The sequence below is a fragment of the Pristis pectinata genome, chromosome 18 (assembly GCF_009764475.1).
Source record: "Pristis pectinata isolate sPriPec2 chromosome 18, sPriPec2.1.pri, whole genome shotgun sequence".
NCBI classification, from domain to species: Eukaryota; Metazoa; Chordata; class Chondrichthyes; order Rhinopristiformes; family Pristidae; genus Pristis; species Pristis pectinata.
Genome location: NC_067422.1, coordinates 6,844,887 through 6,860,407, shown reverse-complemented (window position 1 = coordinate 6,860,407; position 15,521 = coordinate 6,844,887). Strand labels below are relative to the sequence as shown.

The 15,521-nt window shown below is 52.8% G+C and overlaps 1 protein-coding gene across 9 annotated transcripts in view; it reads left to right on the top strand.

Moving 5' to 3' along the window:
• gcgra (glucagon receptor a) overlaps positions 1 to 15,521 on the top strand; it is a 103,973-nt gene that overhangs the window by 26,819 nt on the left and 61,633 nt on the right. For 3 of the 9 annotated variants that reach the window (XM_052032883.1, XM_052032889.1, XM_052032885.1), the window contains exon 1: positions 2,819 to 3,148. The exons of 4 other annotated variants lie outside the window; for them this stretch is intronic. The gene's annotated coding sequence lies outside the window, so the exon portion shown is untranslated. Of the gene's footprint in view, positions 1 to 2,772; positions 3,149 to 15,521 lie in introns of those variants that run through there. 2 more of the 9 variants (XM_052032886.1, XM_052032893.1) reach the window with 2 other exon arrangements.

Here is a 15,521-nt window from a genome sequence, read left to right as displayed (position 1 = left end):
TCTGAAATTCCGATTAGATCATCATGTTTTACAGAAAGGCCTAACCTCTCCTCTTAATGCCAGGTGGTTTAATTATTGTGCACTGGGATTCTTCAAATGGTAGGGAAGGGTTTTTTTTTCCTGAATTTGAATCAATCAATATGTTTTTAAAATCAATTTTCTAATCCACTAATTATTTTAATAGCACAATGTTATTTCTCACTGACCTCACATATGGGCGTCTGGGAGCAGGAAGAATGAGGGGGCGAAAATGAAACCCTTTGGGGATCGATCATGTCCTCCAGTGATTGGGGGAAACCTGCCTCCCACACCCTCTGTTACAGCAACGGTGAGTTACCCGCCAGGAGAGGTCACACTCTCGAGTGCAGGACGGAATGTGTTAAAACAGGGGAAGTCTGCCTGAAACAGCATAAGTGCGTGGTAATTATTGGGAGGGGTCTCTCTAGTGCAAGGCAGTGTGTGCTAATAACTGGGGAAAGTCTGTCTATTATAGAACATAGTGCGTTAATTATTGGCCAGGATACATTTTCTAATATACCACAGTGTGTGTTAATTATTGGGGAGGTTACATTCTCCAATACAGCATAGGCGTGTTAATTACTGGTTAATTACATTCCCTGGTGGCATTCATATATTCTGTAGACATGTGATTGGGGTAAAAGAGGCTATAGTTGTCTGGGTAGAAAGTTGGCCAAGTTACATGAAGTAGAGTAGAAGTGAACGTTTGTTATTCAGACTGATGGTAAGTGTACGGCGGAGCTCCCCAGGCGCTGGTACAAGCAGCGACACCTTTCTTAGCATATATTTTGGACTTGAGTGTTCCTGGGATGAGAGGGTTGCCTTATCAAGAGAGGCTCGACAGTCTTTTAGTTTAGAGGACTGGACTGAGAAGATCCCAAGGGGGCTTGAGATGTTTCCGGGAGAGGGACAGTCACAAACAGGAGGACATAAAATAGGGGGTTAATCATTTAAAACTGAGATGCATAGAAATTTCTTCCCTCAGAGGGCAGTGGATCTTTGGAATTCTCTGCCAGAGGGTGGGGGAGGACGGATCATTAAGGTGGAGATGAAAAAATATTTGAAGGATCAAGGAACTGAGGGTCAATGTGAACTGAAACAGGAGAGGAGTGGAGACCAGTATGGATCAGCCATGATCATATTGAATGGTGACGCGGATTTGAGGGGCCGAGTGGCCTACTCCTCCTATTTTCTCGTGCTCCTGTGTGTGCGGGATGGAATTTCCAAATGAGCAAACGACACAGTATCTGGAAGTGTGGCGGACTGTTTGGAGGTTGTTGTTGGGTCAAGAAAATACAGGCAGGATAGTGCATTGGGCAGGTAGGTGACGGGTTGGAGAAATAGGAAGCGTTATTATTTTGGCAGGAGGGACGAGGAGACACAAGTTAAACCAGAGGGCACAGTTCTAAGAGGGGTAAAAAACAAATGGGGGCATATGGGCCTAATGAGTTGAAATTGGGGTAGATTGAGTAAGTGGTTTAAAAGAGTATACAGGACCTGTGCTTTATAAATGGAGGCCCGGATTCAAAGAGCAAAGAAATCATGGTGAACATTTATAAAATATTGGTTTGGCCACAAATGGGGAGTGTTGCGTCCAGTTCTGGGCACCACAATACAGAAAAGATCTAGACGCTTAAGGGAGAGTGCAAAGAGATTGAACGCAGTGATTCCAGGGATGAAGGAGTTTATTTCTGTAAGGGAGGAGGTGAAGCGGGGGTTGCTTTCCTGAGGACAGAAGAGGTTGTGGGAAGATTTGAGAGAGGGATTTAAAATCATGTATTGGGTACACGCAGAGCGAGACTGGTCCTATCGGCGGAGGGGGTCAAGGAATTAAAGTAGTAGAACGAACGTGAGGGAAATCTTTGTACACAGCGAGTGGTCAGGGTGGGGGTCGGCTGCTGGGGTAGTGATGGAGGGGGAGTCTCCTGCAACGGTAACAGGGGAGCTGGGTGTGTGTCCGAAAGAATTCTCAGAGCCCCGGGAGAGTGGGACTATTCGGATCGCAAGGGGATAGTACAGAGTCACTGGGACGAACGGCCTCCTCCCATGCTCTGACATTCTCCAGTGGCCGCACTTTGTGTGGCCTCGGAAGGGGATTAGGGGGAACTGTGGCAGAGGAGTAGTCAGCCTTGATGGGACGAATGGCCTCGTCTGGGTTCTGAGCATGCGCTTAGGCCTCCAATTGGTACCTGCTGACTGCGGGGGGGGGGGGGGAAGAGCCCCCACCACTCTCCTCCGCAGGGTAACACCGCTCTCGGGTTAGTGGGGAGCGGCCGGACGGGGCGGGTTCTGTCCGCTGTCCTTACCCAGGGGGACGCCTCGGTCGGCGGGATATCATGGGCGAGGTTCTAATGGTTTCCCAGCAGAGGGAGGGATTCCACCGAGAACAACACACAATCTGCTGGAGGAACTCGGGTTCGAGCAGCATCTGTGGGGGGGGGGGAGAGGAATTTGTGCCCCGACTTTCTCCCACTGGGGTTCTGCGAGACCCACCCACCCTCCCTCACACACAGACGCTGCCCGACCCGCTGAGTTCTTCTAGCACGTTGTGTGTTGCTTCAGATTCCAACACCTTCAGTCTCCTGTGTCTCCAGTTTACCGAGATCCGTCCCCCACCCCCCGGGAGCAAAGTCCCCGGGCGCTGGGTTCACTCTCTGCGGGCGAGGAGGCTCCCAGTCCCCACTCTCCCTGGCCCGGTGGAGCTGGGGGCCGACTCGGGAGTGGGGAGGGGGTGGGGGTGTGTGAGTAGGGGCTGGTGGTGAGTGGATCCAGCGACGGGAGGGTTACGTGGACCGAGGTGGGCGTGGAGATGGGCGGAGAATCTCTCGAGCAGCGCTGCTCTCCGGCAGGCGCTGAACTTGTCCACTCTCCCAGATGATGTGCAGGTGGGTCAGCCGCTGTCTTGGTCGGTGGGTCATTCCATTCAATTCCTCATTTAAAAGTTAGCCGGTAGACCAGGAGCTCCGAGTCCTCCCCTTCCCCCCCCCCCCCCCCCCCCCCCCCCTCTGGTGAAGGTCGCTCGGCGTTGCTTTGGGATGGCTGAGGATTCCCGGACTAGTGCCTGAACGCAGCTCTTGAATCATGTGCAGAGATCCCACAGACCGGAGTTGTGTCGTCCGGAACTCAAACAGTTAAGTGACGATTTAATTGAAGCTTTCAAAATACTTGGGGGGGGGGGGGGGGGGGAACCGACTTTCAGTTGTCCCGGGAGTGCGGGGGAACTGAAAAAAAATAACGCCAGGTTTCCCTCTCCCGATCTACTGCCCGACCCTCTGAGTATATCCAGCACGTCTGCACCCTCAGCAGAGAGAATATGGAAATCTCTCCCAGAGGTGGGAGCCGGTGTTGATCTTAAATTTGGGTTTTGATGGATTTTTGTGAACTGGAGCTACAGTGAGGCAGAGACGGTGCAGGGAACCAGGCCGAGGATCATTTTGAATGGCCGGGGATGGGGGTGGGGGGTGTTGCGGCTAAATACCCCCTCCCTCTCCTGCATTCCGACTGCCCGGAGTGTTGAAGGGCCGCAGTGTGTGCGGCAGGGAACCGCTTCTGCCAGGTCGTATTGAACCGGTCAGCCAGAACGGGGCAGAGTAGTGCTGGAGTTTGTGAAGATCTATTTGAATTGTTCTGTGAGCCGTTGGTAAATAGGGAGTCGGGGGCTGTAGGTGTGAGGGTTATATCGCGCCCCGGACCGGTAGAGCAAGTGTCCCGTCTGCTTCCTGACTTGCGGAGCCGGGGCGCGGCGCTCTCCGGCCGGGGAACAGGTGCGCGGCCCCTCGGCAAACACAACGTGTGCGTTCGGATAAAGTGACTCTACAGCTGAAATGTGACTTAAATTCCTGCACAAATTGCGGGCGGGGTGGGGTGTTCTCCGCCAAGGGAGGGGCCGCATTCCCTTCCATCAGGAGGCGTTTGAGACCCTGTTTCGCTGTCTTTGCCACGTTCACGTTAACAGCGGAATGGTAAACACCGTGCGCTGAAACGTCTCTGTCAACTGAATGCGAGGTGTCTGATCTCCGTCCTCTCTGGATTAGGTCCCACCAACCGTACTCCTGAAACAAAACCAGAAACTACTGGAAACACTTGGCGGGTCTGGCAGCGTCTGAGGAAAGAGAAACGGGGTTTAATCTTTCAGCCTGAAGACCCTTCCTCGGACAACCCCTTCCACCCCACCCGACGTATTGCTGGCTGATTCTCTACCCCAGGTTTCCTCTGAGCTCCCATTGCCCCCTGTTTAGGTTCACCTGAAATTTCACTGCAGTTTGGTCAAATAACTGACGCCCCCAGCCTGCCGCTCTCTACTGACTCGTCCCTCCCTTTCTCTCCATTACCGGGGTAACTGCCCTCTCACCCCTGAAAGACACGGGTGGTCGAGTTCCATAAAACCGGCATGGTTTCTGATTGGTGGCTCCGTCCTCCCAAAACACTTGCTGGGGAATCGGAGCCCCCCCCCCCCCCCCACCCACCCCACCCCCCGGGTCGGACGGTTGGGAATTTGAGTCTCACTCCAGGGATTTCAGTGCCGAACCCCTATGTTGACCCTGCAACACTGTCGGGGGCGCTCCCCGGCGAACGAGGCGAAACAGCTCTCCTCAACTGGACAGGAACAGTTCCGCGGTACCGTTTCAAGAGGGGCGGGGGAGTTCTCCCTGACGTCCCCCGACGGCACTAAACACCCCCCCCCCCGCCCCACCATCAACAAAGAAATGTATCCGGCATGGAGGGTTTGCTTTCCCAATCCGACCGTCTCGTTTCCTGTATTACGCTCAAAAGTGCGTTTTAGTGGCTGGAAAGCTCTCCGCAAGGTGCTGAAGTTGTGAAAGTCGCTACGTAAATGCAAGTCCTGATGCAGGGTTTCGATCCGAAACGCCGACAGTTCCTCTTCCCCACAGACGCTGTTCGACCCACTGAGTTCTCTCCCCCTCCTCCACCTCGTCACCTTCCCAAAGCCCTCTTGAGACCTTCCCGGTGTGTTGTCCTTTCCTTCGGCTCTCTTGGGGGAAGAAAAAGTCCTGGATTAGCCGTAGGCGCCCGGCGCACTCGCCCACCCTCGGGATACTTTACCGGGTAATCTGGTCATGGATTAACCGAGACAGTCTTCCATAGTAGTAAAATACTAGAGTGGATTGAGGGTTGGTTAACAGTCACAACAAGAATACATGGGGCCCGGCTGTCATGACGGGGTCAAGTATCACATATCCAAGGCTGCCCATGATAGGTGGGTGGCAGTGTGAGTCATGAGATGGAGAAACGCTGACCCCAGGCAGATGGGTTTGCAAGATTGGATCTGGTGCGGGGAAGGAACTGGGCGGTGCAGTGGCTAATCTGTAGGGGGGCGCCGCCTCCCGGCGGCAGTGCCCAGGTGGGATCCTGACCTCGGCTGCTGTTCAGTGTGGGGTCTGCGTGTTCTCTCAGTGACCGTGGGTTTCCTCCACGTGTTCCAGTTTACTCCCAGATCCCCAGAGACACGCTGGTAGGTTAAAACATCTATCCCCAGTGCAGGAAGGCGGCGGGAAAACCAGTACGGAGCTGATGACGCGCGAGAGGGAGCGGATTGTAGGGAAATACGTGTAGAATGGGATTGAGAGGCAGCATGGATTCGGTGGGCCAAGTGGTCTCCTATGTCCTGAGAAGTATGAGGTTATGTGAGTCCTTGCCAGATAAAATACAAAAGCAGGTTTTTTAAATTCTACCGTGTTGATGTTCAGAGGGACCTGTATGTCGTTGTACACAAACGACTCAACGTTAACGTGCGAATGATTATAAATAGCAGAGGTGTGTTGGGCAATGGTATGTATTACAGGAGGGTTTGAGTAGTGAGATTGCACCGGGAATATTGTCTACAGGTCTGGTATTGCCCCAGAGACGGGGTATGGGTAAGGAATGCAACAAATTAATCTCAGGGCAGTGACGGGGCTGTGGTTACCGTGTGAGGAGAGATTGAACAGGCTCGGCCTGGACTCTCTAAAATTTAGAAGAATGGGAGATGATGTCATTCGTACAGAGCTTGATAGCGGAGATGCAGAACCGATGTTTCCCTTGGTTGGGGGGGGGGGAGGGGAGGGGTGAGGGTGGGTCTAGAACCAAGGGGGCACAGTCTCAAAATAAAGGGGTCGGCCATTCAGGATCGAGACGGGAAGTAATGTCTTCTCCCAGAAGGTGATGAACCTTTAGAATTCTCGACCTCAGAGGCTCAGTCACCGAGAATATTCAAGAGCGGTCAATAGATTTTTGGGTGTAAAAGCAATCAAGGGATGTGGAGCTAGTATTCAAAATAGCGCCGGGGATAAAAGATCAGCCGTGATCTTATCGCATGGCGAGACAGACGCGAGGGGCCGAATGGCCTACTGCTATCTTTTTTACGGCAGTATAATGCGCAGCAAGGGATAGATCTCGGCGGGGGAGCGGCGTTCAGAGTGAACCCGGGGGTCGTGGGCACACAGTCGTTCGAATCCTCCCTCACTGTCACTTTCACTCGTGTAGCACCTGTCTCATCCCAATGGATTTACAGCAGTCAGCGAGTTCTCATTGTAGCACCTGGATATTAGAGGATTCAATATTAATGGAAATAGGGCAGGAAAATAGAGAGGAGATAGAAGACAATGAATGACAGAATAGGCTCGACGGGCTGAATGGCCTACTCCTGCCTCTGTTTCTCATGTTCTTGTGTAGCACACGTTAGCTGATGGGGCGTTTCTCCCAATCACTCGTATATCACCCATACACACCCTGTTTGCGGCTAATTTCCCCCCAGGATACGACAATTCCACTGCTAATTTGTGAGTCCATTTGAAGTTAAGACTCTGCCTGCCTCCAGCTGTTGGGAGGTCCGGCCCGGGGCTCGGTGTCTGCCTGGTGAGCAGCGAGCGGGCCGCCTCACCCACTTCGCTCTGTGAGCGTTCCCACCTAATGCACGGAGTAGGAGGCGTTTGGAAGCGCCGGGGAGAGCTCACAGCGGCGGGTCCCGGGCGCTCGGCGGTGTTCCCTCCTGGGCACGGTGTGGATGGGGTGAAACCTTCTCCGCAGCTTCACCCAGGTAAATAACGTGCGACAGTCTCGCTGTCTGAATACATATGTTGGAGGGGTCAGCCCTGTGTGTTTGAGAGAGGGTTTTATATAAATCCTTTAGGATAAGGTTTTATAGGCTTTCGCCAACGTGCTTCTCAAACCGACGCGTTGGGAAGCACCGTGGTACTTTTCAGTTGTTGCCACTGTTGGAAATTCGCCGGTCAGTCGCTGCACAGCAAGATCCCACAAACACCTACCACGCCAGTGGGCGGCTCACCTGCCTTCGGTTGAGGTGTAAACGTTGGCCAGGAAGCGAAGAGCCAAGCCTGGCCCAGGAAGCGGTGCCCCGGGGGGGGGGGGGGGGGGATCTGAACCAGAATCCCCAAGGAGAGCCCCCCTCCCGGTGATGCTGGTCACCGGCCTGGCTGCGTTGGTCATAGCCAGAGATGTGCCCTCTTCCACCGGTTCCAGCTCACCAGCCGCGAGTCGGGGAGGTGCGAGCGAGGAAAATCAAGCGACATCCCTTACTCCTGAACACCTACCTGTAACCCGCCGGGTTCCCAACAGCAGGATATCCCCCCCTCCCCGAACCCCCACCCCCACCCCACCGCCCTCTGAAGCAGCTGGTGCGGGATGGCGGGCGTAACACAAGGGCGGGTCGGAGTTGACCCGGGACTGCCTCGGTTTAGGGAGCTGCCGACCCCAGGTGAACGGATCCACATCTGTTGGTGAATAATGCAGTTGATCAGCGCTGGATCTGTCAGAAGCAGAGCAGTGAGTTCACAAAGCTGGGACACTGGGGACCGGCGAGCGAGGGGGCTAGAAACCCACTCTGGTACCACTCCGAGCGCGAAGCAATGGGACGAAGTTCTTCCCTTCCCTTGCCATCTGCGGGCGTTGTACCTCCGGGCCAGGACCATCACCCGATCTCTCCCCTCTCCGTACCTCCTCCGGGCGGTGAATCGGCTCACACTCTGTCCGGGCTGATCCTTGCCAAGCGCTTTGGCGCATTTATATCACCCCGACACCGAACCATGGCGGGACCCCGTTCCAGACTAATCCTCCCAAGGAGGGGCTGGACAGGTTGGGACGTTTCCCCTGGAGCAAAGGAGGCTGAGGGGTGACCTCCTGGAGGTTTATAAAACCACGGGAGGGGGGGGCAGAGGTAAGGTGGATAGTCAGTCTAATCCCAGGGTTGGGGAGTCTAAAACTAGAGGGCACAGGTTTAAGGTGAGAGGGGAGAGATTCAAAGGGGACCTGAGGGGCAACTTTTTCACACTGAGGGTGGCAGGTAGGTCGAACGAGCCGCCAGAGGTGGGTACAATTACAGCGTTAGAAAGATAGGTTCATGGAGAGGGCATAGAGGTGTACAAAATATTAAGAGGAATAGATAGAGTGGACAGCCAGCGCCTCTTCCCCAGGGCACCAATGCTCAATTCAAGAGGGTATGGCTTTAAAGTAATGGGTGGGAAGTTCAAGGGAGATATCAGAGGAAGGTTTTTTACCCAGAGAGTGGTTGGGGCATGGAATGCGCTGCCTGGGGTGATGGTGGAGGCAGGTACATTGGTCAAATTCAAGAGATTGCTAGATAAGCATATGGAGGAATTTAAAATAGAGGGATATGTGGGAGGAAGGGATCAGATAGTCTTCGGCGAGGTTTTAAGGGCGGCATGACATTGTGGGCCGAAGGGCCTGTATTGTGCTGTGCTGTTCTATGTTCTAAAGGTTTAGCGGGATATGGGTCAAACTCTGGGGAAATGGGACGAGCTTCGATTGGCATGCGGGTCGGCATGGAGGAGTTGGGCCGAAGGGTCTGTTTCCGTGCTGTCTCTCGAACCCCGGTGCCGGACTGAGTCGCAGCCACTCCCGCATTCAGCCGTACCCCCAAGTAGAGACGCTCAGCCCTATTTTCATCTCAGCCATCTCCTCGGACCCCGCCAGATCTCCCAGCCCCTCTCCCCCTGGCCTCTCGCTCCTCCCCAGAATTTAACCGGCCCGGCGGAGGCAGCCCCACCTCCAGCTGCCGGGGTCCCAGACACAGGAATTCCCTCCCTAGATACCCCCCCCCCCCCCCACCTCCAACACAACCTCCTCAACCCCAACCCCCCTCTGACCAACACCTCCTCATGTGTCCCCCCCCCATTCTGTGACTCTCCCAAGGAGAGTCATTACATGAATTGAGCTCATTATCTTTAACGCCGCTACTCAAATGCAGGTTGTTGGCAGTTTGCCTGGGTCTGAGCTCTCGCCTGATACCTTCAGATCAAATCTCTCTGCTGCTTTCGTTGAAGGATTAACTCATTGCGGTTGAAGAGATTACCGGCTGGACAATAATTCCACGGTAATTCCCTGGTCGGTCCCGCCGGATGAAAAGGCGGCCACAGGTTCCCCGAAGTTAGGAAATCACTTCACCGGTCTAAATGTGGGCTGCACGTTTTTAATTCTGAGGAACGCTGGAGAGGGAAATGTTTACAGCGCATTGCGCCTGTCGCTCCGTGACTTTCCCGAAGTATTGGTCCCTGGTAGTCTTAGACCACCTAACGAGCTGGTCCGGGCTGTTACTGGACTTTCCTAACCCCGGCATCTCCCGAGATGCCGACGCTGGCTGTGTGTATAACACAAGAACAAAAAGCTGGAAAACTCAGCGCGCCAGGCAGCGCCTGTGGAGGGAGAGACAGCGCTAACGCTGGAGGTCAGGGACCTTCCCACAGGACGTCACTGCCTGAGGTCAGTGCGGTAACCCATTCCTGTGTAACGGTAAATTAGTCGCGTTAGATGCACTGGTTATCGCCGGCGTGGTTTTAACAACATATTCAGTTTAGCGAGCCCGGGTATCTGGGCAGCGAGAGAGCGCGGTTTTACAGGAGCTGGAACAACACATATGCTGGAAATCTGATTTAAAAACAAACTGCTGGAAATGCTCGGCAGGTCAGGCAGCGTCGGCGGAGAGAGAAAATCGGTGAACATTTTGTGGCGGCACCGCTCGGGGTGGTAGACAGAGGCTTTGATAGCACCAAGCACCAGACTCCGGGGCAGTTATCGGACTCCTGAAGGGTCTCTTGGGCAGTAAAGGTGAACACTTCATCTCCCAATCCACCTCATCGCCGTCATAGAGTGACGCAGCAGAAAACAGGCTCTTCGGCCCATCTCGTCCATTCTGGCCAAGACGCCCACCTAAACCTGTCCCATTTGCCTGAGTTTGGCCTATCTCCCTCTGAACCTTTCCTAAGATAAGATACCTTTATTAGTCACACGTACATCAAAACGCACAGTGAAATGCATCTTTTGCGTGGAGTGTTCTGGGGGCAGCCCGCAAGTGTCGCCACACTTTCCGGCACCAACATAGCATGCCCACAACTTCCTAACCTGTACGTCTTGGAATGTGGAGGAAACCGGAGCACCCAGAGGAAACCCATGCAGACACGGGGAGAACGTACAAACTCCTTATGGACAGTGGCCAGAATTGAACCTGGATCACTGGTGCTGTAACAGCGTTACGCTAACCGCTACACTACCATGCCTACCCATTGTAGGTACACCTTGTTTTCCTGCAGTGCATCTTCTCTGCAGTTACAACACTAAATTCTGCATTTTACTGCCTAAATGTACCTATGTATGTCTCTGGATGGGAAGCAAAACAAAAGCTTTTCACTGATCTGGGTGCATGTGACCATAATAAACCAATTACCAACACTGTCCTTCGGATGAGCCCTTAAACTGCTGCCTTGGGTGAGATTCTGGCGCTGGTCCAACCCTTTGAAGGAGATGTCCTTTAAAATCTCTTGGGTGGATGTAACAAAGAACATCTCGGGGCACTGTGTCTAAGAAGGGCTGGGGTCCCTGCTCATGTTTATGCCTCTGTCATGACCCAGTTGATTATCTTGCTGTTTGTGGGATCTTGCCATGCACAACTTGGCTGCCTACATTCTGGCAGGTAATACAGGGCACTTTGGGGCGTGCTGAGGTTGTGAAAGATGGCTTGTACAGTAACTACAAAGATGCAAGAAATTCTGCAGATGCTGGATGTATCTGGAGCAGTACACAAAAAGTGCTGGAGGAACTCAGCAGGTCAGGCAGCATCCGTGGAGGGAAATGAACAATTGACATTTCGGGCTGAGACCCAGATCAGGACAGATAAAGGGTCTCGGCCCAAAACGTCGACTGTTTATTTCCCTCATGGATGCTGCCTGACCTTGCTGAGTACCTCCAGCACTTTTTGTGTACTGCTGCTTATAACCACAAGATCTCTTGTTCCTTCCATTTCCTGCTCTCTGTAACAAGTTGGAGCAATTGAAAGGGGCTGCAGTCCTTGGGCAGCGGTTGGCTGGGGGAGGGAGGGAGTGGTGTGTGTCCCTGTGGGTGTGTACTGGGTGAGAGAGAGGAGCAGAGCCGGCAGCTGATGGGGTTTCCGAGGTGCTGACGCTAATTTGTATGAGAGTGCTCTGTTACGATCTGACCTTACGGAGCTGGTGCTAGCAGCAACAACATACACCAGCAGCTATTGTAGTGAGATTAATGAGGCAGGAGTGCAGGCAGATTAGGGCTGGTTACACTCACTTTGCAAGAATAAAAAGCAAGGTGGATTATGAATTATACAACTGGGTTGAAGCAGGAAGATAAACCTGCACTCCATTTGAAATGTTGTTTTTTGAATCCATCAAAGCAAGTTCTCTCCATCCCCAGCTGCCCGTTGAAACTCTACGACCGCTGGCCAGCTGCAGCTTGTTGTCCTCAGTCAAGACTGAGAGGCCAGGTCAAGGGCGCTATAAAAATGTACAGACTACCCACTTGCCTGTCCCATCTGTGGGATAGAGTGTGAGTCCCACATCAGCCACCTCAGAGCACACAAAACCAGGCTGGAAGTAAGTCATCCTCAATCCCGAGGGGACTGCGGAAGACGCAGCTTGGATCAAAGCCCCTTTGCCCCAGTCACCGTTGTAATGGAGGAATATGCATAGCAAGCTCCCACTAACAGCAGTGTGACAATGACCAAGTAACACTACCGTAGTGACATGGTTGAGGGTTTATTATTGGCCTGGACACCAGACGTCAGGGGCAGCGGGTAGAGCCACTGCCTCACAGCTCCAGAGGCCCGGGTTCATTCCCGACTTCCAGTGCTGTCTGTGTGGGGTTTGCAAGTTCTTCCTGTGACCACGTGGGCTTCCTCCACGTGCTCCGGTTTCCTCCCACGTCCCAAAGACGTGCAGGTTGATGGGTTAACTGGCTGCTGTAAACCGCCCCTGGTGTGGGGTAGAATCTGGGGAGAATTGATGAGAATGTGGGGAGAATAAAAAATTGGGATCAGTACGTGATGGTCAGTATGCACGTGGCGTCTTTGTTTCTCCTGAGTATGGTGACATTGGATCCTTTACATCCAACCGCAAATAGGCCGAATCTCATAGTGTCAGAGAGCACGGAAACAGGCCCTTCGGCCCACACAGTCTGTGCCGACCATCCATTTATGCCAATCCTACACTGATCCCATTTTACTCTCCCCATGTTCCCATCGACTCCCCCTAGATTCTACCCCTCGCCCACACACTGGGGGCAATTCACAGCAGCCAATTGACTTACCAGCCTGCACATCTTTGGGATGTGGGAGCACATGGAAGGGAACACACACGTCACAGGCAGAACATGCAAGCTCCGCACAGGCAGCACCTGATGTCAGGACTGAACCTGGGTCACTGGTGCTGACAGGCAGCGGCTCTACTGGCCATGCCACGGCGCCACCTCAATTCAACATCTCATAATTCAACATCCCATCTAAAAGAGGGCATGCATTTAAGGTGAGAGGGGGTAGGTTCAGAACAGACGTGAGGGGTATTTTTTTTACTTAGAGAGTGATGGATGCCTGGAATGCGTTGCCTGATAGGGAAATTCATTGGGGGCTTTTAAGAGGGGCTTGGATGGGCTCATGAATGAGAGGAAAATAGAGGGATATGGGCATTCTGTAGGTAGGAGGGAATAGCTATGTCAGCACAATATTGTGGGCCGAAGGGCCTGTTCTGTGCTGTTATGTTCTATGGCATCTTTGACAGGGCTGCACTCCCACAGTACTGCATCAAAAGATCGGCCTCGACGTTTGTACTTAAACGTTTGCAGAATACGCAGCCACCCAAGTTAGGGCAAGGCTTTTACCCATTGATCCGTGGCAAACAACTCCCTTCATTGAGCCCCAATCAAATCCATCGCCAGCTGGCTGTCTCCCACCGACGGAAGTGTTTGGGGTCAGGTGGAAACTGTGGCACTCGGAAAGAGAGAGGCATGGAAGGAAAGGGTAGGTATAGGTGTAGGGAGAGTTTGGGAACAGGCAGACATATAGAGAGAGGTTACAGAGATACAGACTGGAAAACACATTACTGAAACTCATCGACTGAAAGAAAATGTGTCTGTTGAAGGAGCTCATGTGGTTGATGAGTTAATTTGAAATATTTTTGTTATTTGATCTGTCTGAGACTTGTGAAGGTTGTTCCTGACTTTTAGAACAGCAGACCGCATGGGACTACATCAGCCCTGCTTCTGTCAGTTGCTAATCCCCCACTCTTTCCCTGTGCATACGAAATGGTATTGTTTTAGTTAATACTTGGGATTCAGAATCAGGTTTATTATCACTGACATATGTCACAAAATGTGTTGTTTTGCGGCAGCAGTACAGTGCAAGGCATAAAAATTACTACAAGTTTCCAAAAAAAGTGCAAAAGAGGAATAATGAGGTAGTGTTCATGGGTTCATGGACCGTTCAGAAATCTGATGGCGGAGGGGAAGAAGCTGTTCCTGAATCGTTGAGTGTGGGTCTTCAGGCTCCTGTACCTCCTCCCCGATGGTAGTAACGAGAAGAGGGCATGTCCCGGATGGTGAGGGTCCTTAGTGATGGACACTGCCACCTTGAGGCACCGCCTCTTGAAGATGTCCTCGAGGGTTGTGCCTGTGATGGAGCTGGCTGAGTCTACAACCCTCTGCAGCCTCTTTCGATCCTGCACATTGGAGCCTCTGTACCAGGCGGTGATGCACCCAGTCAGGATGCTCTCCACCGTACATCTGTAGAAATTTGCAAGTGTCTTTGGTGACATACCAAATCTCCTCAAACTAATGAAGTAGAGCCACTGATGTGCCTTCTTCGTGATTGCATCGATGTGTTGGGCCCAAGATAGGTCCTCTGAGATGTTGATAAGGATTTTGTACAGAATGTCTCTGAACGATTGTCACCTTGGGCCAGTTGACTAAATTAAGGCCAAGCTAATGGAGCAACTTTCTCAACTGTCTGAATGGGAGGAGAGGGTTAACCAGAGATGATGTCGGGTTGCGATACTGATCTACACCGAACATCGAACAGTATGACACAGGGAGAGGCCCTTCAGCCCATGACGTCTGTGCCAAACATGATGCAAAATTAAAATAAATTTCTTCTGCCTGCACATGGTCCACATCTCTCCATTCCCTGCATATTCATGTGTCTGTCTAAAAGCCTCTTAAATGCCACTATGGCATGTGCCTCCATCCCTCCCCTGGTGGCCCGTTCCAGGCACCCACCACTCTGTGTGCAAAAAAACCAGGATCCCAACACTAGGCACATCTTCCCCTTCTACCCCCCTCCCCCTCCACTTTCCGCAGGGATCGCCCTCTCTGCGACACCCTTGTCCACTCGTCCCTCCCCACAGATGACCCTCCCGGCACTTATCCCTGAGACCCGACGCAGACTGGGGGATTACTTCGTCGAGCGCCTTTGCTCTGTCTGCCACAACGGCCAGGATCTCCCAGTGACCAGCTACTTCAATTCCACATCCCACTCCCACACTGACGTATCTATCCATGGCCTCCTCTACTGCCATGGAGGAACAACACTGCATATTCCACCTTAGGAGTCTCCAGCCTGACGGCCTCAACATCGTAACTTCGGGTACCCCCTCCCCTCTTCTCCCCCCTTCCTTCTTTTTCTCTCCTTTGTCTTCCCTCGTTCCTGTGGCCCCCCTCACCCCTTCTCCTTCCCCCACCCCACCCTCACGACCTGCCCATCTCCTTCCCTTTATTCCATGGTCCACTGCCCTCTCTGACCGGATTCCTTCTTCAGCCCTTTTGCCTCTTCTACCTATCACCTCTCAGCTTCTTGCATCTCCCCCCTCCCCCACCACCCACCTTCCCCCCCCCCCTCTCAACTGAACTCACCCATCCCCTGCCTGCGTGTGCCCCCTCCCAACCTCCTTATTCCGGCTTCTGCCCTCTTCCTTTCCAGTCCTGATGAAGGGTCTCAACCCGAAACATCGACTTTATTTCCCTCCATGGATGCTGCCTGACCTGCTGAGTTCCTCCAGCATCTTGTGTGTTGCTCCAGATTTCCAGCATCTGCAGAATTTCTTGTCTCTCCTAAATCTATGTCCTCCAGTTTCATTCACCGCTAATAAGGGGAAAATATTTCTGCGCTCTACCATATTTGCACCCCTCATAATTTTATACACCTCAATCGTGTCCCTTCTTAAACTCCTCTGCTCCAGGGA